Source organism: Haliotis rufescens, unplaced genomic scaffold, assembly GCF_023055435.1.
Source record: "Haliotis rufescens isolate VD_foot unplaced genomic scaffold, xgHalRufe1.0.p SCAF_14, whole genome shotgun sequence".
Taxonomy (NCBI): Eukaryota; Metazoa; Mollusca; class Gastropoda; order Lepetellida; family Haliotidae; genus Haliotis; species Haliotis rufescens.
The window spans coordinates 36,689,029-36,716,594 of NW_025963824.1; the positions used below are offsets into that span (position 1 = coordinate 36,689,029).

The 27,566-nt window shown below is 39.1% G+C and overlaps 1 protein-coding gene and 1 pseudogene across 1 annotated transcript in view; one reads left to right on the forward strand and one right to left on the reverse strand.

Moving 5' to 3' along the window:
- The window catches only part of LOC124113197, a 28,042-nt gene extending 20,072 nt beyond the window's left edge, over nt 1-7,970 (reverse strand). The window contains exon 1 of the mRNA XM_048395381.1: nt 7,699-7,970. The gene's annotated coding sequence lies outside the window, so the exon portion shown is untranslated. The remainder of the gene's footprint in view (nt 1-7,698) is intronic.
- Nucleotides 262-2,068, forward strand: LOC125379245 (annotated as a pseudogene).
- Nucleotides 7,971-27,566: the final 19,596 nt, after the last annotated feature.

Here is a 27,566-nt window from a genome sequence, read left to right on the forward strand (position 1 = left end):
GACCCCAAGCACGGAGGTATCTGAATGACGTCACGCTAAAAATAGCTTACCAGCGTAGTACATTTCAGGTTGTGTTGCAATCTGGGAAAACCCTGGCTTAAGATAGACCAACGGTTATACATTCAAATGGGGAAAGGTGTACATATCTATTTAGGTTGATGTAGTATGTTATATGAACAATTTATGTTGTATGTTTTAAAACTTTCTTTCTTGGGAAATGTAGTCAGACAGTGTGGGATTCATTAATTCACCTTTAGCGAGATGGACACACGCTATGTAAGCTGTTTTTGTTTTTTAAATATTCACATTCATGTTATGAAGACGCCTTGTCATAAAACTACTAGCATATCTCAAGTAAATGCGATAGTTTACATACAAACTGCTGCGTAGTTGAAATATTGTAATAATGTGTATCTATAGTGTTTTCATGCTCAGAGAAACTGCTTTGTTGATATGGTGACTCATCAGTGTGGTATGCGGGACGCTGCCCTTACATCTGTTCACCGTCTGTTGGACCTATAGAAGAGCTGTGTAGTGATCCGTTGAAGAGTGTTTAAACAAGCTCAGACATGTCAGGGGTCTTTCAGTCGAGTCTATGATGTAGGGGTGATTCATTCATAAAACACGCCAGGGGTTCAGTCTAAGGATGTATAGTGACCACACCTATCACCCCTCGCATGTATGCAATGGAAAATGTCATATGTGTGCATGGAAACGTTTATCATCTGCACACAATGAACTCATCCTTTTCTAACCTTTATAAACGGCATTGAAATTTCAAATTGTTGTCTGCCAGCAACCGAGACGGACGTTTGTCAGTACGCTATCATCTTTAGCCTTGACTCACGTACAGTTCGCGGTTTGTGTTTACAAAGGTAATTGAATGCCATTCAAGCACATACACCTTGCTTTCAAAGCTATATCTTAGACACTGTCATATTGTTAAATAATGAAGATGAAGTATTTTTTGGTTGAGATAACAAAATATAAGTCTATCCTTATGATACATTACTGGTATAATTTGCAACCGAGACCACAACATCGAACTTACTTTGCATTTATCAAGTAGAAAGTCTGTTGTTAATTTTAAGAACTTCTACAGGTATTTTTTATTTTATTTTGTTTGTAGAATGAAATCGAAACAAAACTTTCTGAACAGTGTGAAGACACTGTCTGAGTTGGAAACTTGGGCCACTGTTAACAATTGTACAGATGATCCAGAAGTCAATCTCAAACGAATTGAATTGTTAACATCCAGAGTGAATGCACAATCTGTATCTACACCAGTGTTGTCCATAGGTAACATTTGTCACATCTGCCAGAAGTCGTTTAAGCAGCGTCAAAGTTTGCTTAGACATATTCGTACTGTTCACGGCAATGAAAACATCGCCTGTAAAGATTGTAAACACTCATTCACCAGACGGGATAACTTGGAAAATCACCGCTGTAACCTTAAACGGAAGTCAACACAGACTTGCCCCGAACTGAAACGTCCCTGCTTACAACCACTGTCACCTGATAATTCTCCACCGGCTCGAGTAGCTACCGGAAACTAGTGTGATCACACCAAGTGTTTATTATCCGGCAAGCTCTTCTGTCAGCAATGCTCGACAAGAGGTCGGGAATGTCTCAATTGTCGGCGAACTCTCCCTGAGCGGTTTTACAGCCAGCAAGTGGATCAATGTGACAGCTGCGTGAGACGTCGGGAGCGGTACCGGTCAGGCGAAACCAGATAGGGGGAGGTCAGAGGTCAGCTCTTGAGGGCAGTGTGTCAACTATAACACTGACTCCCACAGATGTAAACAGCGTTGACATCCTTCAGTTTTTAGCTGATGAACAGGTTAACATTGAATCAATCTTACATGATTATTTATCGAGTAAAAAAGGTATGAAATGGTTTCTGACGTTAAAACCCCAACTTATAAAGTACGACGAAAACAATGAAAGTATATTAGCAGAGCCCATTCTGAGAACTATCAACTTTTGGTCCGCAAACGTTTCTGAAATTGAGCAACAGTTAGCAGAGGCTTATCAGAAATTATATACATCAACACAGGAATTTCAGTGAGTGAGTGAGTTGGGTTTAACGCCGCTTTTAACAGTATTACAGTTATATCGCGGCGTGTCAGCTTAATGTGGGAGGAAAGCCCGAAGTGATGCAGGTCTCAGACGTTTACTCGATAAAATCCCGGAAATAGACACACACATAGTATCTATCTTCTAACATGTCATCAATTGTAATTATTTTTCCATGTTTTGTTTGATATCGATATATATGCCTAACACGGTATCTTTGACTGTACACTGTTTGACTCGTAGTCTATTACTCACAGCTTCACCGCTTCATTGTGTCGGTAGAACACCCAAATACACGAGCTTATAACGAGCTGACCGATATAACGAACTTATGTTTTAGTCCCGACCAAAATATAAATGCTGAGTATTTGCTAAAAACGAATTACGATTATTACGAGCTAAAATTGGTGGTACCTTTGAGTTTGTTATAACGGTAGTTTGTTTTAACGGTAGATAGATAGATACATGTAGATAGATAGATAGATAGATAGATGGATAGATAGATAGATAGATAGATAGATAGATAGATAGATAGATAGATAGATAGATAGATAGATAGATAGATAGATAGATAGATAGATAGATAGATAGATTAGTCGTTACACTATTAAGTATAGTATTTTTATTTCTATTTTTGTATTATCTTCATTTTTACATGAGCATGGTGAATATCACTATAACCACCAGAAGACGCTAGATAGTCCCATTCCACCTACACCCTTTGCCATCCATAGTCTGAAACCTACTCAATCATCATATCACACTTTACAACAAATTGCAACGCACTTTTGACTACATCTGGCTTACACTATCGTGGCGAAAGGGTATATTTCAATGTGTGTTTTTCATTCAATATTAGGATATTCCCTTTAATAGACCTTAAAATAGGGTGTACAATGTGATAATATCACTGATATGGCTACTAACTGTTGATGTCTTCTATTTCCTGATTTTGATCCTGCATCGCGCCATCACAAGTAGTCCATGCCCAATGCTGTAAACATAGTGATTTGCATAGAGCTATGATTGTGAACAATGTTTGGTCGTTATTAACGCCGCACTCATCAATATTCCAGACGATAACATGCATCAACCAGTTCAGCGAGCCTGACTACTCGATCCCGTTACTCGACAAGCATGAGTTGCTGAAGAGCTATTCTAACCCGGATCTTCACGGGTCGATTGTGAACAATGACTTGAAAACAACCAAGCCGTCAACTCAACATGATAGCAGCTTGTTCTTCGTGTTACTAAGCAACATTGCTGATTTATAGATCTGTGGGTAGCACGTCACTTGGAGGGACATGGAACTAATAAAGAAATAAACTATGCAACGTTAATGAAGACCAGTCAGCAGTCTCCCGAATAGCGAAACCAATAGCAAGCTCAAACCAAACTGAATAAAAGCGACAAAACCTTTTCCATATTCATAAGAAATATCTGCTGAACGCCGTATTCATTGCACAATTCCGACTGTATCAAACCCATATGTTTATGAATCATTATCCTATAGTAAGGATACAAGATGTTCGCGAAAAGGTGAGCGTATCCTGCCCCACAGAGAACCTCCCTTGTCACACCCAAACTGTATGAAACATACAACATGAATCACCTACACGACAATAACTGCGGTAGCACAACTTGTACTTTCGTTTGGAAACGAGAAGGACAGACCACTCCCGAGGAATGTCAGCGAAGTGACAGTTAGACCAGTTGAATGCTTTTGATGCAGGAATGCTTTATTCTAAATCGGGTGTAAGAGTGAACGTTGTGTGTGATTTTAACAAATCAGTTATACTTTGAAAAAGCAACCAATTAATTCGATTACAAATGTGAAGTGGGACGCGAGACAATGAACTTAGTTCGTCCGTCCGTCCGTCCTTCTGTCCTTCTACCCGCTTCTCGAATAGGACAAATTTTCTCAAAACCTATTTAAGTTAGAGAAATGAAATTGGGGCCGTAAATTATTTCTTTACACAGTTACGGCCCTTGATCCATGGTACTTTACCTAGTGCTTTGCGGCTGCAATGGGGACAAGCTTTCTCAGAAACTACTGAAGTTACATCAAAGAAACTTTGCAAGCTTCTTACAGATACCCATCCAGACTCAGTTCGAATTGGTGCCATAAATTCATTTTTCCCAGAGTTACTTCTCTTGCTACATTTTTTTAGATTTTGAGCATACAGTTATGACCCTTGATCCTTGTTCTTTACAAAGTGCATAGTATCAGAAAACCTACTGAATTTATCTAAAATATACTTATCACGACTGAGTTATTTTGGCCAGAGATGGTGTATTAATTTCACATTTAATCATTTTTCTTACGTCATAAAACGACCCTAGTGCCCATCTCTTCTTATGGCTTCAAATGACTTCTTGTTTAAGTTTATATTGACTACGATACAAATTAACAAAATTCTAATGTGCCCAATAGGATAGTGACAACGCTGTTTTCTTGGTAAAAATATCCACGAAGTTCATGAACAGCAAAATATAGATACGTGTGCCAGTGAGTATAGTAGTGTCACGTCAGTTAATTCCTTCAGATACAATATAGACCTGTAAATACATCATGGTCATATTTATTTTCGCCTCGATCAAACAGAATATATGTATTTATATAAAATAATCAGGTTTCATTTCGTCAAGGTGAAAAAAATAAGGAGTAGAAATTAGTTACTGTCCCTATATCAGAATATGTTATCATTAGACATGGTGAGTCACGGCAACCTTGAACATTGATCTCTCCTTTATTGCGAAGCGAAGCCCGGGCGCTTTGAAATATGTGACCTACTTACAGCAGTGTAAGGTTGAAACTTGTTAACTACCACCCAGACTAACTCGAGTCAGCAGTTTCTAGCGTTCCTTCCATATAAATGTAATTCAATCATGTCCTGCTGTGAATTTTAAGACATTCATACATGTGACTGCGATTGCTACGATAGAGCGCATGACTACACACAGAAGGCTTTGAAACCAGCGTTATCACAAGTAAGGTCACAGTGACATTACCTGTAATACATTCACCAGCTGCAAGAGATTGAAAGTTGAAGAATTCATGAATATTAAATATATGAGCTGCTCAATAAAAAAATATTTAAACATCATCGAAACCCCAAAAAAACATATACATGAAATTATATGAGGATAAAGACTATGGTCTTTTCGCTACTAAACCAAAATATACATTTGCATGTTCGCAAGACGTGTTCAAATACAGGGACATATACAACAGCAATGCCATGGCAGGTTGTCGCTGACAACGGAGACTATGCCTTGTCAATCAATACAACTTGTCAGGGCTGTGGCGAATGCTTAGTTGAACACGTGACTGACTACAGATGTCACTTTGACCTGCCTATAAATGTGACTGTTCAATGCAAGGTGTGACAATGCAATATTTAAACAGGTGGCAGTGCAATAACCGCCTGTCTATAACCAGTTTTTTTCTAGTTTTGCATGACACAAATGCATGGACATGTTTCCTAGTATAGAACTTTTTAGCAAAAACTGACATTAATATGTATTTGGTTGTACACCATTTTGGAAGTACATATCCTTACAAAGAGAATTAGAATAAACATTGTATTCATTCCACACATAGCCAAAACCATATGTCAGTTGCGTTATATTTAAAGTGTTAGCCAATCTCCTAAAGCATCGGTGGCTAAGTTGGTTAGATTGCAGAATTTGTGTACTGAAGGTTAGGTGCCTCACTCTGATGTTGTAGGTTCGAATCCTGATTGGAACCCAACCCAACAATGTAGTAGAATTAAATAGTATTCAACAATTCCTATCACATGCTGTGTCATAGAACATAGACAAGTTTGTAACTTCATTTTATAAAACGTCAACTCCACAGAATTTGAATTACATTAGACATATTATATTGTTTGTGAAATCTTCAGCTATAACCATTAAAGGGCCGACAAATTTGGGAGAAGGAAAAACTGAGTCAGGATGTGTAGACAAAAAAATTCATGCGTTTTGTTCATCAACATTATTTTTTGCAGTATTTTCGTGAACATTATTTTTTTAATATCTTTGCAAATCATTTGTATCACTTATATACATATATATATTTGTATGATTTTTAGGCAAATGAATTTATTTATTTAGGTATATACTATGGGTTCTAATAACTTAATAACTCTAATAAAAAGTCAATGGAGAGAATAAGTCTCGATTATCCATTGGACCTAAAAGGCAAAATAGCCGTAACACACAATTGGATGGGTCGCCGAAAATCAGTGATGACACCAGGTGTTCGCGAAAAGGGTAATGTAATGAAGGGATATGTTACTTGCCAGAAATTTACTGGATTGTTTTCTCATATCAGAAAAATACCAGTATGTATTGTAAACCTGACGCAGATTTCATACTACTAGTAGTATAAAGTAATTTCGGATATGGACAACGCACGGATTAACGGACAACGCACCACGATAGAGAGAGAGAGAGAGAGAGAGAGAGAGAGAGAGAGAGAGAGAGAGAGTCTTTATTTCCTCCAGAAGTTAATCCGAAGATTATACATAATTAATCAAACGTATTCACACAAACTCATATTACCTGTACATATATACAATACAATATACAAGACAGTAGTACCACTGTTATGCCATTCACACAGTACAAAAGGTTAAATCAGATGACATAATCAAGGTAAGGCTTTAGTGTAAGTACATAAGCAGAACATATCAGTATAACAGATTCCCATGTAACTATATCAATACATTGTGAGAATTGAGTATCAGCACCAAAGAAAAATGACAACATATCTTCTTCATCTTGTAATTCTAACTGGACATAGGTTTCAACATCAAGCAGATCAATAAAAGTTGAAAACAGATCATTTCTTTCCTGTAGTAGAGTTTCACAATGTAATATGATGTGATTATCATAATCAAAGGCATGCTTGTTACACAATAAACAGTCCCTGGAAGTTTTGTTTCGTGATGAAACTCTAACACAAAATGTTAAACTTGACCTCTGTTCTGGATACATAGATGCTAGTTGCCATAATATATGGTGAGTAAGCTTTGCATGTATTAGCATGAAGCGTGAAAGACCTGTATTGACAGAAACTTTTCTGCGCCACATAATTTCTTCATAAACCTGATGCAGATTTCATACTAGTAATAGTAATTTCGGATATGGACAACGCACGGATTAACGGACAACGCACCACAATATACAAAATTATGTTTGGTAAGATATCGTGAATATTCTCTATATTGTTGTATTTGGTCGTCACGTCTCGTTTCGTTTCGTTTGTTTGTTGTTTAACGCCGCACTCAGCAACATTCCAGCTATATGACGGCAGTCTGTAAATAATCGAGGGTGGACCAGACAATCCAGTGATTGACATCATGAGCATCGATCCACGCAGTTGGGATACGATGACATGCATCAACCAAGTCAGCGAGCCTTACAACCGTGCCCGTTAGTCGCCTCTTACGAAGACCTTTAACCCGGATCGTCACATCCAGTTCCTTGTAGTCACTGTATTGTATCAACACCGACATCCTATATCACAACACCATAGAGCAGGTATTCAATACAACGGGTTCTTAAGACTCTGCATTAATCTACAAGAGTACAAATCAAAAGTTTCTAATTTACCTGTGGCTCTCGGCAACATCAAAATCCTCAGTCGTACTTGTAACTGAACTGTATATCTGCGCACAACTCTTTACGAGAAGGAAGTGTCAGATATCCGTATGTGCTGGCAGTCACACTGCTTACGTCGCTATAAATAAACAGTGCGCCTGCCGTTGTCGGGTTGCGATCGATAGAGTCACTTTACATCCGTACCAGTAAGGGACAATGATATCTCTGCAGTGTGCACAGTTTCTACGCTGTTATAATCGTCCCGCTGTGCTGTGGGAGTGCCTTGTAAACAAAGCCTCGATATAGTGAGTGGGTGAGTTAAAATATAACGTGGCATCGGCATTATTTCATCCACATAGCGACGAGAACAAGTATATATACGGGGGGGGGCAGTCGTCTAAGGCGCCGCGATTCACCGTGCAGAGTTGCGTCCCATGGGCATGCCTGGAACCTATGATTGTGGTTCGCCCCAATTATGTTTCTAGGTTTGTCAGCACCATACCCATGCTCGTGGGTTTCACCGAAGTGGTAAACTGCATCACTTCGGGCTTTCCTCCCACATTAAGCTGACACGACGTAAATATAACTGGAATACTGTTTAAAGCGGCGTTAAACCCAACTCACTCACTCATATATATATATGAATGAGTCATGAATGCAAAATTATATAAAGAAAGCCTCGGTATAGCTAATATTTTTTTTTAAAATGGGGTTGTATTTTAACACAACGTGATAAGTGAATGTAAATAATCCAACAAGCAACTTGCTGATAGTGATTCATAAACACAAGATTATCATATAGTCGGAATCGTAGAATGAACTGTGAGAATGAAAATTCATATGATTATGGTGAGGTGAAATAGGGTTAAACGTCATCGTATCCCAATATCGATCCTCAACATTGCTGAGTGCGGCGTAAAACAAAAATCAAACCTGGTACATTTTCTTGATAGCGTGCCAACACAACACTGAACATTGATCGCTCATTCATTGTACTGCGAATGATTAACGTACATGTCGTGACCTGCTTAAAGGCAGTGTAACATATGCATTCAATACGCAACATGTCAATCAATATCTTGTGTATGTTGTAAAACAGGCGTGATTTCAAAGCTACCAGGACCAACATGTGTATCAGAACCTTGGATACAATTCATATCACAACGAGTGTATTTCAATCCATCGAGGGAGGCGAGTGGTTTTTTTTGGACGGCGGTCTGTAAATAATAGTCTGGACCAGACAATCCAGTGATTTACATCATGAACATCGATCCACGCAATTGGGATCAATTACATGCATCAACCAAGTCAGCGAGCCTGACAACCCAATCCCGTTAGTCACCTCTTACGACAAGCACAGTCGCCTTTTACGGCAAGCATGGGTTGCTGAAGACCTATTCTATCCCGGATCTTCACGGGTCACGAGTCGAGTAACGTGTACATTCCTACTTGAACTTTGCATGCTATCGACATTCAACATTGACAAAAAGCCATTGCTGGTTGTAGGTTGACGTTTGAATACAACCTTCGACTGTCTTGTCAAGGAGCAACCTGGCGATAGGGTGCGGGCTTTCTCGCGATCAATAACAATGAAAGCTTAGATTCTGATGCTAAAACATGTTTGTAAACACAAACACCACCAAGATTCCAACCCGGATCTTCACGGGGCGCACGTAAGGTACAGATGCTGAGGGATGCATCAAGTTTCATTCAATCTGATGGACGAGGTTTTGTCATCACATTCGCCTACCCCAAAAAAGGTCTTCCGCTTTGTAATGGCCTTCTTACGCCAATCCCCTAAGATACGATTTTGATCGGAGCAAGGGTACCCTTCAGGATACCACCCCCGAATGGCCAGGGCCCTATTAAAACTTACAGTACACGTCGGGTGTTATGAGCTCCTTTGGTATACATGTTGGCAATCAACTGTACAGTGTGGATGAAGAACTAGAAATTGATGACGCGCCTGGTCCAGGTGGAATTTTGTGAGTACCCTCTAATCCACGGTTAACAGCAAGCAGACCCTTCGATAGTTTTGAATATCAAATGGCTCATTTGTTCATCTATGTTCATATGTCCCGATTTGATTGTCTGGGTTGCTGTACTTTGATATTCGGCCTCAACATCGATCAAACTCAACATCGTCAAGTGTTTCCTCCCCAGCTTCCTCATTGATGTCACGTTCAATATCACAATCTGTTTCAAATGCCCTCTTGTTGCTCTCACGTCTTTCAATGCGGGACTTACTAAGCTTTCGTCTGACTTCAGTGTGGCAGCTGATCCACCTCAGGGTAAAATCTGTTTCCTCAGCATTGTAGATCTTGGAAAAACAGCAATAGAGTTTTATTATCGAAATTGATGTAGGACAGTCTTTTTTATGACTACCAGTTATGAGATAATTATTTAATCTGAGGGTACTATACCTTGTGTCGCATCATAATCACAGGAATAGTTGACATAAGTCAAAGAGGTGGAAAATGTTATACTTATAGTGGTACACATCGATATACTTGAAAACGTTTCAATTATGGACGATTACAATTGAAGTATGCGGACAATTTCTAATATATAGTCTCAACGTAACGATGCCTGATTCAAGGCAGTGTCTTCGCCAAGTACACGAGGCAGTATTCTGACAAATTCAAGCTAAAAGTGAACTAATTAACATGAACCTGTAGTCTTGACTCACCTGCGTCTCATCTCTGTGGAAACGAGCACCTGTTGGAAGATGTAATATGATGCACTGAAGGCAAAATATCAAATATGTAGTAACAGTCCTGGTAAACTTCAATCCAATTACTTAAGAAGGAAATTATTCAAACTAAGACATGGTTATGGTCAAACAAAGCTAAATTTGCAACAACGGAATTAAACTCACAGGTTCACAAATAATTGTAAATAGCTACTCAATTTACTCAAACTGAAACGTTTTTAATGCCAGACCGGGTACTGTCATATCGATGTGCTGTATGGACGAAGACGGACAGGACAGATCTACATGCCGTGTCTAGTGATGAATGTTGAATCCTGTGCTCATATATGGAGGAAATATAGTGACAAAAATAGAATCAATAGATAATCAAGTAGCTGTGGTGTGGTGACTAAAGTGAATCAATGTTACCAGTGAATATAGCGTCAAACTAATTCATAAATCGTTTTAATCCTAATTCCAAAATATAAGGTGCCATTTCGCCTGCCCCACAATGGCCATTTTCGCTAGATGAAATCTATGGCATTTTGCTCAGGTGATTTTGTAGCCTGCAACCCGTGTAAATAAATATACTGTAAGATTTGACAATTAGATGCCCTTTAAACTTCCTGTGAAGAATTTAGTACAGTGAACATTATTGTGTGCCTCTCGGAACGGAACATATGTGTTTACCTGCGTCTATTATACACATCTGTGCGTACTGTAGGCGCATGTCGACGTTGTAAAACCCTCTCAGTAATTTCAATACGATAAATGTAACAAAAATAATTGACACTAATGCTACGTGGTACAAACGTATTTGGTAACATAACAAGTAACCAAATATCTCTACTATAACTAGTTACAGCAATATAATCTGACGGTCTGTGTGGGAATGACAAAAACACTTTGAGTTGACGGCTACCCAATATTGCTCTGGTTTGATTCGTCGCTCCTCCGAACAGCAACCAACCATGGTTTCCGCGACATGGGATAGCCCACATATCGCAGATGAAGCGGTTGTACCGCAAACGAAAACTTGTAGTTCCTAGAATGTAAAAGGTTAATTATGATAACACACTTGGGAGCATGTAAGTTCATAGCAGGAAGGGGGGCACGGGTGGCCCAGTCGTCTAAGGCGCCGCGATTCGCTGTGCAGAGTTGCTTCCCTTGGGCACACCAGAAACCTATGATTGTGGGTTCGAATCCCGGTTCGCCCCGATTATGTTTCTAGGTTTTTCAGCACCATATCCGTGCTCTTGGGTTTCACCGAAGTGGTAAACGTCTGAGACCTGCGTCACTTCGGGCTTTCCTCCCACATTAAGCTGACACGCCGTGATAAAACTGGAATAATGTTAAAAGCGGTGTTAAACCTAACTCACTCACTCATAGCAGGAAGCACTGGGTAGCCTTGTCGTTAACGTATTTGCTCGTTAGGTCTTGGTTATATTATCCATATGGATTACAGGAGGTGCAAACTCAACGTTACACACTGTGATTAAATTTCCTTAAACTTCTCTATTTCAGAAGAATGTTGTTTTCTAAATAAGCAATATTTTGAGAGAAGGTGAATATGCATTGTTTATAAAAAATGTTATTGAAGTAGGAATATTATTACAATATTATTGAATTATTCATTTCAGGCCAGCGAGTCAACACAATGAAGTACTAGTATCCGGTGACGGATGTCTGGAGGAGCTTTCTGCTGACAGTAACACAATGGTTACAATGTGCGTCCTGTCAAAGGACGAGGAAATGTAAAGCCATAATCATTTAATCAACAAATGTGCTTCCTGTCATATTTCACTTAAATAGGACGAGGAAGTGAAAAGCCTTATTCACTCACAAATCAACATGGCCAATATTTATCGGACACTGAAAAAGCACATTGTACCATTTGTTTACAAGGAAGAAAATTATTATCTCCTGGAAATTAATTAGGTGCTTTTGACTGACAAAGACACCCAGTCCATGTTAAGTTTTGAAAACTTATATTGTGAGAAATAAAGATATGAAAATTTTGGTTTGTTTCTCTTTGTTAAATATGAGAAATCCAGATTGTTCCATCAACATAATTTGTACCGATACATATATTTTATCTTGGCTTGATTACTAGTTGATTCCTTTTTATCTTTTGTTATTTTATCTGTACTCATATCTGATCAAGACATTTTCAAACTATTCAGGATAAATGTACTAGTAGCTTCCTTTTGATATACAATTACCTATCATCATACAGGATTAGGTGAGGGTGTTCAAGAAGTTGGTAGTTGTATCAATTCTTATATTTCTTCAATTTCATACATTATTTATATTTATCAATTTTTAGTTTCCCTTGAACTTATTTTAAACAGTTCACACATTATTACTTTTGACGTGCACGGTGCAATCTCAATCGGCAATAATCAGTTAAGTAAGTGATGTTTGAAAGTATCATCTGTCATTGTACACACTGCATAGAGTTATCGCCCCTTCTGAATATTCATTTTGACACACGAATTATTTTCATAATTAACATTGTAATATGTTAAAATGAAAATCTTAGCAGAAAAAGTGTCTTTCGTCAACTGGACTCATGGCAAAACGATGGTGCGTTGTGCAGCAAACACCACTATGAAACGTGAAAAAAACATATCTCAATCTTGATCTAGAGTTCGCCAAGCCACGCATTGACTGAGCAATTTTGCAAAAGGAAACTGACGTGTTTCATGTTATGCGGTTTATTTACGATACAAAACTTCTGTCATTGAATGTACTGTCACATTGTCTCTATATGCCGACGAGGTTATGATAAAACAATCTATTTCTGAAATACGTATCTCGAAATGCACCTTTCGATTCACTTCCGGGATCCTGACAGCAAAATGCTAATTCCAGTGTATTACAGGCATATTTTAGTTGGACCTCATGATTTAATGTGAAATATCTTCTGTATTAGATACAGAGGATACTATTTTTGTTTGTTTAAAATGTCCATCAGTGAAATGCACAACATGCTGTCTGTTCCCTATGAGCTGATGCGACTCTCACTGCATGGAGCTATGCTCTCCAAGCCTCGTTTTCGATCCAAGATGGCAAAAGTGTGAAAAAGGTCAATAACGTGAAGTTGTGTTGGGCGTACACGTTCGGCTTGTATATAGGCAGCAGAATAACTCACATCAGATTAATAATAACTTAGGCTGCCACCTAAAAATAGCCTGTGTACTATAGCCGAGTATATTTAAGAATTGAACGTCAGTTTGGATGGGTTCATTGAAGTGTTGACGAACAGCATGAAGAAGAAAGCATGGGAGGACATTTCACAGAGGTGAGTGATTTAATGAAATGTGTGTGTGTGTGTGTGTGTGTGTGTGTGTGTGTGTGTGTGTAAATAATGATCACGTAAAACATCGATGTTTAATGTTGAATATTGCAGGGCGAGGAAAGCGTTCTGATGGTAAATATCTCACCAACCTGTCAACAGGGTGTTACTTCATCAACCCGTCTTTGGTAATAACTTGATGCAAAGGATATACATAAGCTTGAACTAGCGCTGCAGCCATTTTGACACTTAGAAAGGGACACCACTCTATCCGGATTTTGGACGAGACATTCTCTCGATACATTATGTTGCTGGGATTTTGGAGTTCTAACCCTTCACTCTATTACTTTTCTTTCTTGACAATTTATTAAAGTTCACTGATCTTGTTTCAGCATCAGTGCAAACAGTGCATGGTGTCAAAAGACTGACCAAAGATGTTAAAAAGAAGTGGATGGACTACAAGTATGTGTGTACACACAGAACAATTTTGAACATAATATTATTTTATGTAAACAAATACTCATTGCATGGTATAAAAGATGTGCTTGTCCTGACATACATGTTCAGTGAAACATTCATATTTAGCTGTTATTAAATATAGATTAAAATTGTTTATACTGGTACTTTTTTTATAGATAATCCGAGGTGTGTTTGCTCATTTATACTGATTTGGTTCCATCAGGAGTCAAACAAGGAAAAAAGAAGCTGAAAAAAAGAGGGAGGCAACGAGAACTGGCGGGGAGCCTCCACCATCCAACCTCACTGAAATGGAACAGCGAGTGAGCCTACAGTTTTTTTTTCAATCTTGAATTTTATAAATGCTATATCATTGGGTGTTTTTTTTATATTTGGGCATATTGAGTACTCAACAAGTACAAATGAATATTGTTGCTGTTGAATTGTAATTTTACAATTTATATGAAAAGCTCTTAAAGGAGCAGTTAGATTGTAATTATAACAAACAAGTCATCTTTTGACCAATAAGTTATTAGGTAAAGTACTTCATTCCTTATTACAGAGAACATTAACATTGTAACATGCATTGAAAGAAATATTGATTTCAGGTTGTATCATTCATACTTCCCTGCTCGATTCAAGGTTGTGAGGGTGGCCTTGAAAGTGAAGAATATGAAAGTAAGTTGCGTAATTGGTTGTGTGAATGGCTGTATGTGCAGTTGTTAACTTAACCGGTCTCATAGTTTATGTAAATGACCATATGTCAGACATATTATAGATTATCTCATACAGTAAAGGTAATTGTGATCATGTAAGATAAAAGATGAAGTATAAACTTAAAGTTGATTTTGAAATTTAATTAATAGTTCCATTAATAACCATACATTTTGTAGATTTTGCCTTTTTTCATTGCAGAGAAATTGGTAAATTGGAACTACATGTATCTTATTACTTACAGACACTACCCCAGCAACTCCAGTTTTTCCAGTGACTCTTCAAGCCCTGCAGAATTTGCCTTGTGATGGGGCCTTTGTGACACCTACATACATGTACTCAGAGAGTGTGATGTCAGCAGATGATGTTCCTCAAGGTATTACCATGTACATAATGGAAATTCTGCACAATAAATTTAATACAACTTTTAAGTGTTCTGGGTGGGGAGAGATTTGCAACTGTGATAGTTTATTGCAGGTATACCTACCACAAGATAAGATGAAATCATGTATACAACATCACAGGTCTTAGAAATACAGTTCATGGATTTTAACTGTATGCCTGAAACTCCAATCTCGTTATGTGTTTATGTATTAATTGTATGCCTGAAACTCCAATCTCTGTATGTGTTTATGTATTAATTGTATGCCTGAAACTCCAATCTCTGTATGTGTTTATGTATTAATTGTATGCCTGAAACTCCAATCTCTGTATGTGTTTATGTATTAATTGTATGCCTGAAACTCCAATCTCTGTATGTGTTTATGTATTAATTGTATGCCTGAAACTCCAATCTCTGTATGTGTTTATGTATTAATTGTATGCCTGAAACTCCAATCTCTGTATGTGTTTATTTATTATGTATTATAGGGAGAGAGGTGTTTACTTAATATTCCTGTGGATATGTTTTAAATATAACATTCACATGTCTCAGTTAAATGATTTGTTTCTTTACTACAGTTGATGCAGTTTCACACGTGAAGGCCACAGAGACTCTCACTGGTATGTACAGCAATACATCAAATTTGAAATGATAGAAAGAGAAAAAATGTAATTTACCTAATAATGTATATAAACGCAAACATTACCCTTTGTTCAGAATGCAGATAAGATAGACTAGTCACATTATTTGTGTAAAACTTGAAATATTCTAAAAAGATCATATCTCTGATTTACTTTAAAGTATGAGTATTATCGTAAGCAGCCATGGGCAACATGCATGTGTGATGGAAAATTGTAATTCTGTTAAACATACTGACCATACCATTAAATATTGAAAGACAACTTAAAATACCAGCTTATATATTTCACTTCAAATGTTATTTCATTTCGTGACAATTTAATTGGTGTCAGTTTACATTGTGAAATTTGGGTTTAAGAACAAGGGGAAATCACTTTCACTCAAAGCTAGATTTTATGGGCGCTGCTTTCAATTTATGATCAATATATTTTAAAGTGACTAATATGAAATAAACATTGGAATTTGAAAATCACATTATGATTACAGTATGGTCTTCTGTGTGCCAAGTTACAAAATATCAACTTCTTGTTTATATGTTTTCATATCTCTGTAGTGGTTACAATACAACTTATATTTACACAAATGATTTGCTGTTACCCTGAATTGCCTAGCAGCCATCCGTCATTCCCAGCAGTCTCCATATACTGCCCAATCTTGCTGTTTTGTAGCATGAACGAATCATGAGTTGAACCAGGCCACTTGGAAACCACACTTGTAAACCTTTGGTTTAATATACATATAATTCTTCCATCAGCCATGCATTCATAAATCGATATTCAAGTTATATTCTCGAGTCCCTGTGTGTGTGTGTGTGTGTGTGTGTGTGTGTGTGTGTGTGTGTGTGTGTGTGTGTGTGTGTGTGATAGTCAAACTGGCTGTTTACAGTTTTCTTTATTCTTTCTTTATTCAGCAGTGAGCATTGCTTTAAGTATTAAAACAATCGTCCTTTATCACAATGGTAATTCCGCACGGTAAAGAAACCTGTATTAGACCTCATGACAAAACCCATGTTGGGCCTTACGTAATGATTGGTCAACAAAACGAGTAGGTGGCACCACTAGTCATTGTCAAGGTCATTAAAGAGAGTAAACAAGGTGTGTATCCTTCGATGTTTCCCTGAATAATGTTGTTATTACATCTGTATACGAATGATTGATTCATACTGACCCTATCATTTGTTAAATAAGGATGTTGCCGGTTGTTGTTGTTAACGTCTGTGAAGTGTGATGTACCTTAGTTCTGTGTCAAAGACAGCTTGAACGTTTACGGCATGGAAGACCTTCCTGCAAACGTAAACCGTTTCTTCATCCCCGGTGGGTCGCATGATAGGTATGAGGGTGCCATCTATACAACCAAGCACTTTTGGAAATCTACTATTAGTACTAATGTTATAAAATGCTTTCTTCGTGACACGTTGGTCGGATGTTGCCTTTGGGAACGAAATAAGTTTTAGTTGTTTGACAATGGCTTCATGACACAGTGGACTGGGATACCCCATGCAAGTCTGCTAGTTCAGTGAAGAACGACCCCTTACCATAAAATCTGAGCGCCAGTTGAACCGTTGCTTATCACCCAATGCGATACCTACACACCAGGAACACGCTTGTCAAACTTCTGTGTTTAATGGCGGACGTTACAGAGGCCGGGCAAGGGAGATAACTCCGGAGACTTGCCATTACAATAACCACAAACAATAATGATGGCGTGACCACCTTTTCGCCTTCTCTACAGGAGGATAATGAGTTTCAACCAATGGATGGACAATCATTGACATTTATAGTTGTAGAAATTGCAAAATAACTGCCTGTTTTATAAAGTCCAGGATTGTTGAATTTATTAAATACTTATTGATTACGCACTGTAAGTCCCTTTTTGTTCATAAAGTCACACCAAAAAGTCAATGTTTTGAAAGAAACTGAAAAAGAAGAGTACTGATGAACCATCATTGGACAGACTTACCTCAGGTTCATGGGGATTATTCTGCCCCTTTTTGCGTACTCGCAAACACAAGTATTTATGTTTCAATCATCTGACATTGTAAGCAAACACAACACAGTATTAGAACCGTCATAGGACAGACTAACATCAGGTTCTAGGAGATTATTTTGCCCCAATGAAGAAAAAAACATTTAAAAAATCTAACACAAAATCTTGAAGATGTGAGGGTCTCCGTCTTTCCCGTTTTGGACGGCTAGGTGTAAGAGGTTGGCTACTGTCCTGTATGGGTTCTGGAGGCTGGACTATCTCTGATGGAGGATCTGGATATTGTGGAGGTTCGCTTCCATTTTGATTGAATAGGGGTTGAACCATGACACGTTCTGGCGGAGCCTCTAAAGGCTGATGTGGACTCTTGTCTGTATGCTCAATGTCTACCATGACTGACTCGTTGGACTCATCATTGTCCTTTTGGCTGACTTGGGGTTCTGGAAGGGTTGGCGAGACATGATAACAATCTGAAGATTGGACACGATATGCAGTGTCTCGCAATTGTGTGCCAACAAACTTGTGTATATCGCACCATGGGCCATCAACATTGGTGACAAGATACCGTGAACGAGAGCAAGTTTTAGAGCGATCTGATGTCAAGTACACAATGTCCCCGACCTTTAAGACTTGGTGTGTTGGTAAGTTGCCACTTCCAGCTTTGGCTTTAACACTATGAGGGTGGTTTTTCACGCGAGATTCGTGTTGTGAGGATATTAATGTTCTGTCTGACATGGGAATCTGTAAGTGAGAAAATTGGTCTCGTTGGGTCCAAACTTCTCGAGCTGAGAGACCACCTTGACGAATGCGTGTGTTTAATGAGGCAACAGCTACAGCTAGGGTTGTTGATGAGATCGGTCCCCTTGACGGGTCTGTTCGTAGAATTTCAAGTTCCAATTCTTGAATAGTTTTCTCAGCCACTGGATTTTTGTTAACGTTTTTAACACGGCATATTTCAAGTGACATTCTGTGCTTCAGCAGCAAGGGGTCGTTTTGCAAGGACAGAAATCCTGGGGCAGGATCAACACGAAGGACGCATCTAGGGCCATCAAGTGGACACATGCCTACACACAAGCGAATAAGAGCATCACGCAGGGTACATGCCTTCTCATCTTCAATGAGACATGATACTGTATATGATGATACACACTCTCTGAGTACAAAAATCATTTGTCTCTCTCGGCGCATCACATCAGCTGCGTAGGCAATTCCTATCACCTCGGGGGGTTCGGATGTTGATTGTTCGACTCTTACTGTTGGTGTCTGTCTAAGAGCCGCACACTGATGACAAGCTGTTGAAATGCGTTCAATTGTTTTGTCAAAATCGAGGGCATAAAAGTATCTATGCAGAACCTTCTTCAGTTGATATGCTGAGGGATGGTTTAACTTGAGGTGTAAAGCAGTTACAACACCATCAATAACCCTACGGGGGATAATGACACACTCTCTTGGCGGTTGCAAGGGATCAGCATACTTTACGACCAATAATCTGTCTTTAGCCATAGTGGCGACAGCTAGATAACGTTTGATATCTTTGATATTGGTCAGTTTCTTGGAGGGGCGTTTGCCTTGAACTAGGTGAGCATGAGTACGCCTCAAATCATTACATTCCCCCTGTAATGATTGCCATGTACTGCGAGTCATAAATGGCAGACGGGTTTTCCTGGACATTATATCCTCAACTGTGGTGCTTCTTACGACAGAGTCTTCCATGGTTTCAATGAAGGAGCATATTTGACAAGACTGGTCAGAACACTCAGGTGCATTTCTGCTGGCAAAATCTGAAGGAATGTTAGACGTTCCTGCTAGGTGATCTATTGTGGCTTGATACTGACTTACAACAGAGAGGAAAGTTGATACCCTCGGACTTGCTGAGAACTCTCCCTTGCACAATTTCCGAAAGGCAAGTACACAAGGTTTACTCTCTGTGAGGACGTGTGTTTTGTGGCATGATTGTATCAAATATGGGCTGAAGTGCCTGATGGCAGCAGCAATCGCCAATGCTTCAACCTCACATGGGATCCAAGATATCTAGGTGGTTTCAACTTGGCGCTGAAAAATCCCGCTAGTTTCGTTTTTCCATCTCGGACAAGGTACATTGTGGCACCAATACCTGGTTTTCTTAAAGCGCCATCTGTAACAATCCAAAGCTCATCATCAGGACGTGGAAGAGTGATTGTTTTATTCATGGCTAAGGATTTTTGAGCAGAGTGAAAGGCATCCACTAGGTCATCAGTCCATGCAACTCTATCACTTGACTGACGTCCTGCAGTTAAAGAATCAAGAAGACCTATTGTTGCTGCACAGTGTGGGAGTACCCGTGACAGTATTTTGTAGGCTCCAATGAATGACCGTAGTCCAGAAACAGTTGTTGGAAGCATGCAGGAGGACAGAGTGGCAATGCGATGAGGTCTTGCTTGGATAGACCCGTCTTGCCACTTCCATCCTAAAATAGTTACTGAACGTGGAGCAATGAATGTCTTGTTGGGGGACAGTTTCAAGTTGTTTTTATCCATAGCCTGTAGGACCAACTGCCAGTTTTCAAACAACTCAGAGGGGGATGATCCACCACAATATAAATCGTCAGCAAGCTTCGCTACTATACCCTTTTCAATAAGGTCGCTGAGAACACGGCACATGAGTTCCTCCAAAGCAGTCTCGCTACCGGGCATTCCCATCGCTGATCGTGCATAAACCCTCACTCCACCGAATGGCGTTGCCACCCCACAATACTTCATAGAATCCTTCGACAGAGGAGAAGGCACTGGACAGGTCAGTAGTGATGAAGGGTAGAATCAACATCAGAGAGTTATGATGGTTGGGGTTTGCTGTAGCGTCCTACGTCCCCAAATGAAGTTACAAGACGGTATCCTCCAGATGGCTTTTTGACTAAGAAGGATGGGTTCAAGTATTCGACATTTATGCCTACATCTTCTGGGCGTTTGAATACACCTTTATGTTCAAGATCATCGAACATGTGTTGCAACTCTACAAGACGACCTTTGGAATATTGCGGCAATCGTCCTTTTATATTTCCGTTGAGGTGGGAGTACAGGACCCATGTTGACTTTAGCTTGGAAAGGACCTGAAGCACCATTGTACCCTTCACCAATGGGACTGAACACACTGTCATATTGTCGTAGTAAAGCATGGAACTTATAGCTTGTGTCCTTGGGGAGTATATTGTGAGGGTCGACCTGTACATTCTCAGAGAAGAAGGAAGATGAAGAATTTTGTGATTGAACATTTTCTGTGTGTTGTTGAGTAATGTCAGAAGAGTCTGTAGTAACCACAGCACGAACAGAACAAAAATGTTCATGTTTTCTTAAGGTCTGAGGATTGTTTGACATATTAGGGATTCTAACACGACCTGATAAACATGGCAATACACTTGGGGGAGGCCATGATGTTGATAGTGATGAACAAGATGGACGAGTGTCCTCACGTGGTTCGATAGCGACAAAGTTATCGGTTCTGAACTCCTCAGGTACCAGTACTTCCAAGTAGTCACCAGGCCAAACAGTGGTTGTGCTCTCTGGAGCCCTCACTACAACGGCTCTCCTCACTGTGTGCATATCCCGGTCGTCATTTGATTTGTAACACAGGTGAGTATTATCTGCAAAGATAACACGTTTCAGTGCCGGGCGTATGGTAATGTCATTATGTGACAAAAATGGTATACCAGCAAGTATCTCAACATCAAGGCTTTCTACTACGAGACCTTCAAAATACAGCTCTCTGTTGTCTCTGTGCACAGTGAACTTTGTTTCCCAACAATGTTCAGTTTCGACATTCCATCCGCCTGTCTGGCAGACTGAGTGCTTTTGTTGATAGAAACACCTAGTACCTTGGCTGTATTGGCTGAAATCATGTTGCCTGTTGCCCCTGAATCGAGAGTAAGGCGAACACACCGGTGGTGGAAGAAGGCATCCATGTATGGAGATTTCTCAACGTGGACTCGCCTCGCTGATGTGTTATTATCAGGTAAGTCTGTCACATCAGTATTTGAGCAAAAATCCTCCTCATCACTTAAGGGTGTATCATCAAAAATGTGTGCGATCTGTCTTGCCTTCATCATATACTTGCGATCCCTCTCCGGTAGAAATTTGCACTCACTCAAAAAGTGGTTTACATTTGTCCGTTTTGCTGCTGTGCAGATCAAACAAGATTTTGAATTCTGAAAAAAACGCTTTGGATACTGGCTATGCGACGAGGCCTGAGATCGCATAACCTTTACATCTTCTGATGTGCGTATTTCCTCTAACAATGAGTCCAAAGCCTGAGAGATTTCAGGTTTGATAGAGGCAAGTGTGCGTGAACGTAACTCGGTTCCGTACCGTTGCTTAACTAAGCGAGGCAGGTCTTTGTGTAGAAGTCGTAGCCATGTCAATACTATGAGATTCTCTACAGTAGGTGATACTTCCTCATCTTCTGGGATCTCCTCACCGTGATGAGTAATACCTGAGTCGCGCTGAAGCAAGTTGTCCTCAATAAATGCTGTTAAACGCTGGTATAAGTCCTCTGGTCTTTCATCTACCCCTAAGTGAATGTCGTCAAAGTCAAGAAAATGACCTCCAGTTGACTGAAACCCATAATGAAGGCGAATTGATTGCCATATGTACGGTAATGAAGTTGAATTCCTCACTATTGTACTCCTTGATATGACTGGACAATAGTTGGCAATCTGGCCTAACATTAGTTCCAAAGTTCTAACTTTCTCAACGGCAGTTTTACGCCGTGCCTCGGCGACGCCCTCGCCATCGTCAGTGAACCCCCTGTTTGGGTTTGCACGAGATTTCTTTAGCCAACTAACACCTGCTTCTAATAAAGGGGTAAATGCGGTATCTGTTGATAAGGTGTACAACAAATTTTGTTTCCATCCCTCAAAGGAATTAATTGTCTCATTCTTTGTGAGAATCCACTGTTTTGGAGCCCTGTGTGTTTGTGCCATTGTGGTAACACGTGGAGTTACTAATACTAGCGCGTGCTAATCAAAACATCGATGCGTTTACCGATCCTGGTGAGAGCGTGACGCTACGATATCGCCTTGGAGAGGTTTACCAGTCTCATAAGTTGCTACCGAAGGGTGAATACGTTTCCACGCTGCCACCACGCCAGTTGAACCGTTGCTTATCACCCAATGCGATACCTACACACCAGGAACACGCTTGTCAAACTTCTGTGTTTAATGGCGGACGTTACAGAGGCCGGGCAAGGGAGATAACTCCGGAGACTTGTCATTACAATAACCACAGACAATAATGATGGCGGAGGGCAATCAAAACTTGTGTTTCCGGGGACAATGCCTGGGAATGCTCTGTTTGGGAAGCAGGATATGGTTTTAGTGTGTCTATAAGTTCAAATATGGAATGACGTGGTAGCCGGTAGCGCCGGATTATGCTGTCATCATCGAGCGTGTCAAGTACTTGACTTCGGTCTCGAAACACCCTTGGTCGTGATCGTATTGCCTTTTCTTCTAATAAGCCAAGCAAAAAATATGCCGCCATCTTGATACTAAAGTTACGTCAGAAATGCTTGATTTACGATAGGAACTGACCACTCATAATTTTTCTCTTAACTTTACGAGATATTTTCACTAAGATAGCTTTGTGGATCGCTTAAGATTTTTGTCATAAAGTTACGACGGGTTTTACGAAGTTCGTAGCGCTACGAAGGCTTTGTGGATCGGGGTCATATTTTCCCGATTTCCATTTCCGTCCCTGCTTACATCAGCAGCCACTGAGTGTCCATCAAGCAGTATTAAAGACATGGAACCACTGATCACATACCCAAAAGGACTGTATCAGCTAACATTTATTACAGTCAGTTGGATGTATATGTGATTTTTTTCATGAAATGTTCAAAGTATAATCAAAATTTATCTCCATAATTAATCTTTCTGTCGGGAACTTTTTGATGAAGGATTTCCATGGCGATGTCGTAGACTAACTGTTATGAATACCATTATCCGAAGTATATTTCAACGGACATTTAATAAAATGAAACTATGTATAACTGGTAATGTTTGACGAATTTGAAAAAGGTAATTTGTGAAGAATTTGAAGAAGAAAGAAGGCACAGGTTACCCGCCTGAAAAAAAAGGACATTTCAGATTAGCACAAGCCGTAACAAATACATTCACGGCTTGATGTCTTCTCTCACATCCGCGCTTGCACGTGGCATTTACCGCTAAAATTTATGGATAACATTATGTCAGTTGAGCGAACTTTGTCAGAATACGTTACGGCAAAGATGTGCATGTGTTGCAGTGGTTGAAATTGGCACTTGTCCAATAGTCCTTGCCAAACTGACCAATAGTTAAGTTAAAATACGGACAAGAAGAAATTTGCAATTTTTAAGGGTTTATCATTATAACTATAAGGAATAGAAGAAAAACGTTTAGTTTCTATAGTTGTGTAGATGTATGTACGTCATTGATTATGATAACATTGGTGAATCGATTTCTATATATCAATTAATAATTAAAATTGTATGCTTACAAATGCATACATGAATAATCTGTGAACATTTTTGAATATTCTGTTAATATTCCAGAGGTACACCCACACTTTCATAAGCCACTTTCTTATGGCTGTAATGGGAAGAACTTAGAAAACTATTTCTTATTCAAAGGTCCTTACTGTTATACTTACTGTCCTTAATATCCTTTATTTAATCTTTTGAAAAGTATCATCAGTCACAAATCTTGTAACTGTTTAAATGAGATATATAAGACAAATGTACAAATCTCTCAATATATACATATTTATTGTCAGTATTTACATGTGAATAATATGTACAATAAAAATAAAGTTTTAAAAAAGTGACGCATCATTGCTGGATACTGCTGAAAGCGGCATTAATCATACTCACTCTATTTACATGAAGTACATAATTGTGAACAAAAGATAATCCAAATAATCCAAATACAATGAATCGCCACGAATTAACTGGAATATTGCAAATGTGGCGTTGAATCATACTCACGCACCAACATGTCCTTTGATATATATACACAAATCCATTTTCTATTTACAGTAAGTATATATATATATATATATATCATTAATATAATTTAATCTATTTACAATGAATCGCTGTGATGTTGCTGTTATATTGCAAATACAGCATTGAGTCATGCTCTCTCACAGAAATATCCTTGTATAACATTGGAGAATATACACATTAAGTATTTACAGTAAGTATATATATATATACAATATATATAATCTATTTACAAAGATTCGCTGCGATGTTGCTGGAATATTGCAGATGCAGTTGGAATTCCTACTCACAAACAGATCCTTACATACACACACTAATTACATGTACAATAAATAGAGAACATAATATGAACATATGTACATTAAACTGCCATATTTTTGGGAATATTGCTAAAAGAGGCATAAAACAAACTCACTTCATTTACAATAAGTACATTATTATTACAATAGACAATGATCTATTTACAATGAACCGTCATGATGTTGCTGTTATATTGGAAATACGGTGTTACGTCATAATCTCTCACAAAAACATCCTTTAATATATTTACACACACATGAAAAATTTACAATAAGTACATATATACAACAACTTGCTGTGATGTTGCTTTAATATCGCAAGTGCGGCGTAAGTCCTACTCACTCACTAGTTATTTACAATGAAGCACACAGATGGGGAAACTGCTTGAAGGGTTGATATGATGGAACATGAGTCATGTTCCATCATATGCCAGTACACACAGCCTTTCACTCTTCAATGTGATCAGCTGTGTGATACTGACGGAAACAGCGTGCACAGAGGCCAACGTGCAGTCAGGACACCAGGTCCTGACCTTTCCTGCGGAGCCATCGATGGTCCTCTGTCTCCTTCTGCAGAGAACACACTGTTTCCTCTTCCCTTCAGGCAGCACTTCTATGAAGTGACGTCCGGCCAGTCTTCGGGAAGGAGGCTGGGTCCTGGGCCTGCCAGTCCTCCTCTTCACATGAGTGTTCCCGACGAGTGAGTGGAGAAGGGACATGTGGAAGTCCAGACGGGAGGTCGTTCTACCATGAGTGTTCAGGAATGTCTGATAGGCATTAACTGAAATGAAATGAGTATGAAACATTAAAATCAAACATTATGAAATAGCTGTTCAGAAGATGAGGTTCATGTTGATTAATCAGTACAATGAATAAACAGTGGACATGGTGGAAGTGGTACCAGATGCGAAATTATTCCATTATTGTATTCAGTTAATGCCATTCATTACATATTGGTTGATATTATCATGATTATGACCGTATGGTTGGTAGTAATCAGTAGAGGACGTCTCGCGTACAAGTGACCACCTGAGAGCATGGAGAGGGGGTCACTCGTATGCGTGACGGCCTGTCAGTGGACCATGGATTTCTGCATGTTGCACAAAAATGTATCTACAAGCGTTATTTGTGAAAATAATAAAACAAAATTAACTACAGTTATTGATCATTCTACTAGTTATCGAATGACATGAAAAAAATGTCATAAGAAAAATAGACCGCCTCCGTGGTCTTGTGGTAGAGCGTCCGCCCGGAGAGCGGAAGGTCCAGGGTTCGATCCCGGGCCGCGTCATACAAAAAGACGTTAAAAGATTGTACTTGTTGTTACCCTGTCTGGCGCTCGGCATTAAGGGGCTAAAACAAGGACTGGTCGGCTCGGAGTCAGTATACTGTGTCTGAGTGGGGTATTCATGTTAAACTGCGGCATGGTATCTCAGTGAGCTAGCACTATAAATCGGCATCAGTCCGGACTAGTACAAGCAGCCACACACACACATACACGTGCATGCACGTCGCTATATAAGTGCAATAATCTTGGACGCGACGTTAAACCCAATTTCACCTCACCTCACATAAGAAAAATAATAAACGGTCAAATTGGGAGAAAAATGTGCAAAAATCGAGCAAGATGTTCTGTTTTTGACAGCGATTTTCTCCTATGTACATATTTTTCAGAAACTAACATGTAGTATTTTCTAAAAGCTTATTCATCATGGAGTTACACAATGTATAAATTATTTCACGCACACCAACGCACACCCATTTTCCATCGCGTTGAAACATGTTTACTTTCTTTGAAACTGCGCGAACCGTCTCGCGTACAAGTGACTGATCGACAAGCCGATAAAGGGAGGTAACCGATGCCTGACTAAAATGTTCAATCGGAACATCTGTCTTGTTACACTAAATGTGTCTGAATCAGAATGATGCGTATAATATGCACGATATTTATTTAGCGCGTAGTTTCGTGGTTAGAACAAGGAGGAAATGTATTTTGATCACGTATTGGGAAAACAATTTTGGTAATGACATAGATCTAGAATTATAAGTTATTCCTAAATTCCTTGTTACCAAATTATTTGATTTTCAAATGGATAAAATAATTCTTACCTGATGCTGTGAGAAGAAAGTTGATTAAAACTTTCTTCCACAGCTTCACAGAGTGGACTTGGGGATCATACACACCCCAGTGAGTTGATCCCCAAGGTCAACTCCAACCATTAGAGTGTTGTACAGTCTAATGACTGAGGGCGAGTGACAGACCGGCCCCGTGAGTTAAGCCCATCATCCTTTCTGTAAATAAAATATTTCATATTAATTTTTTCAAAAACATGTACATAGAATCTCTATATTCTTTTCATCTTTATGAGAAATTTAAAGTTATTGACACTCATCAAAGCGTACATGTATGAA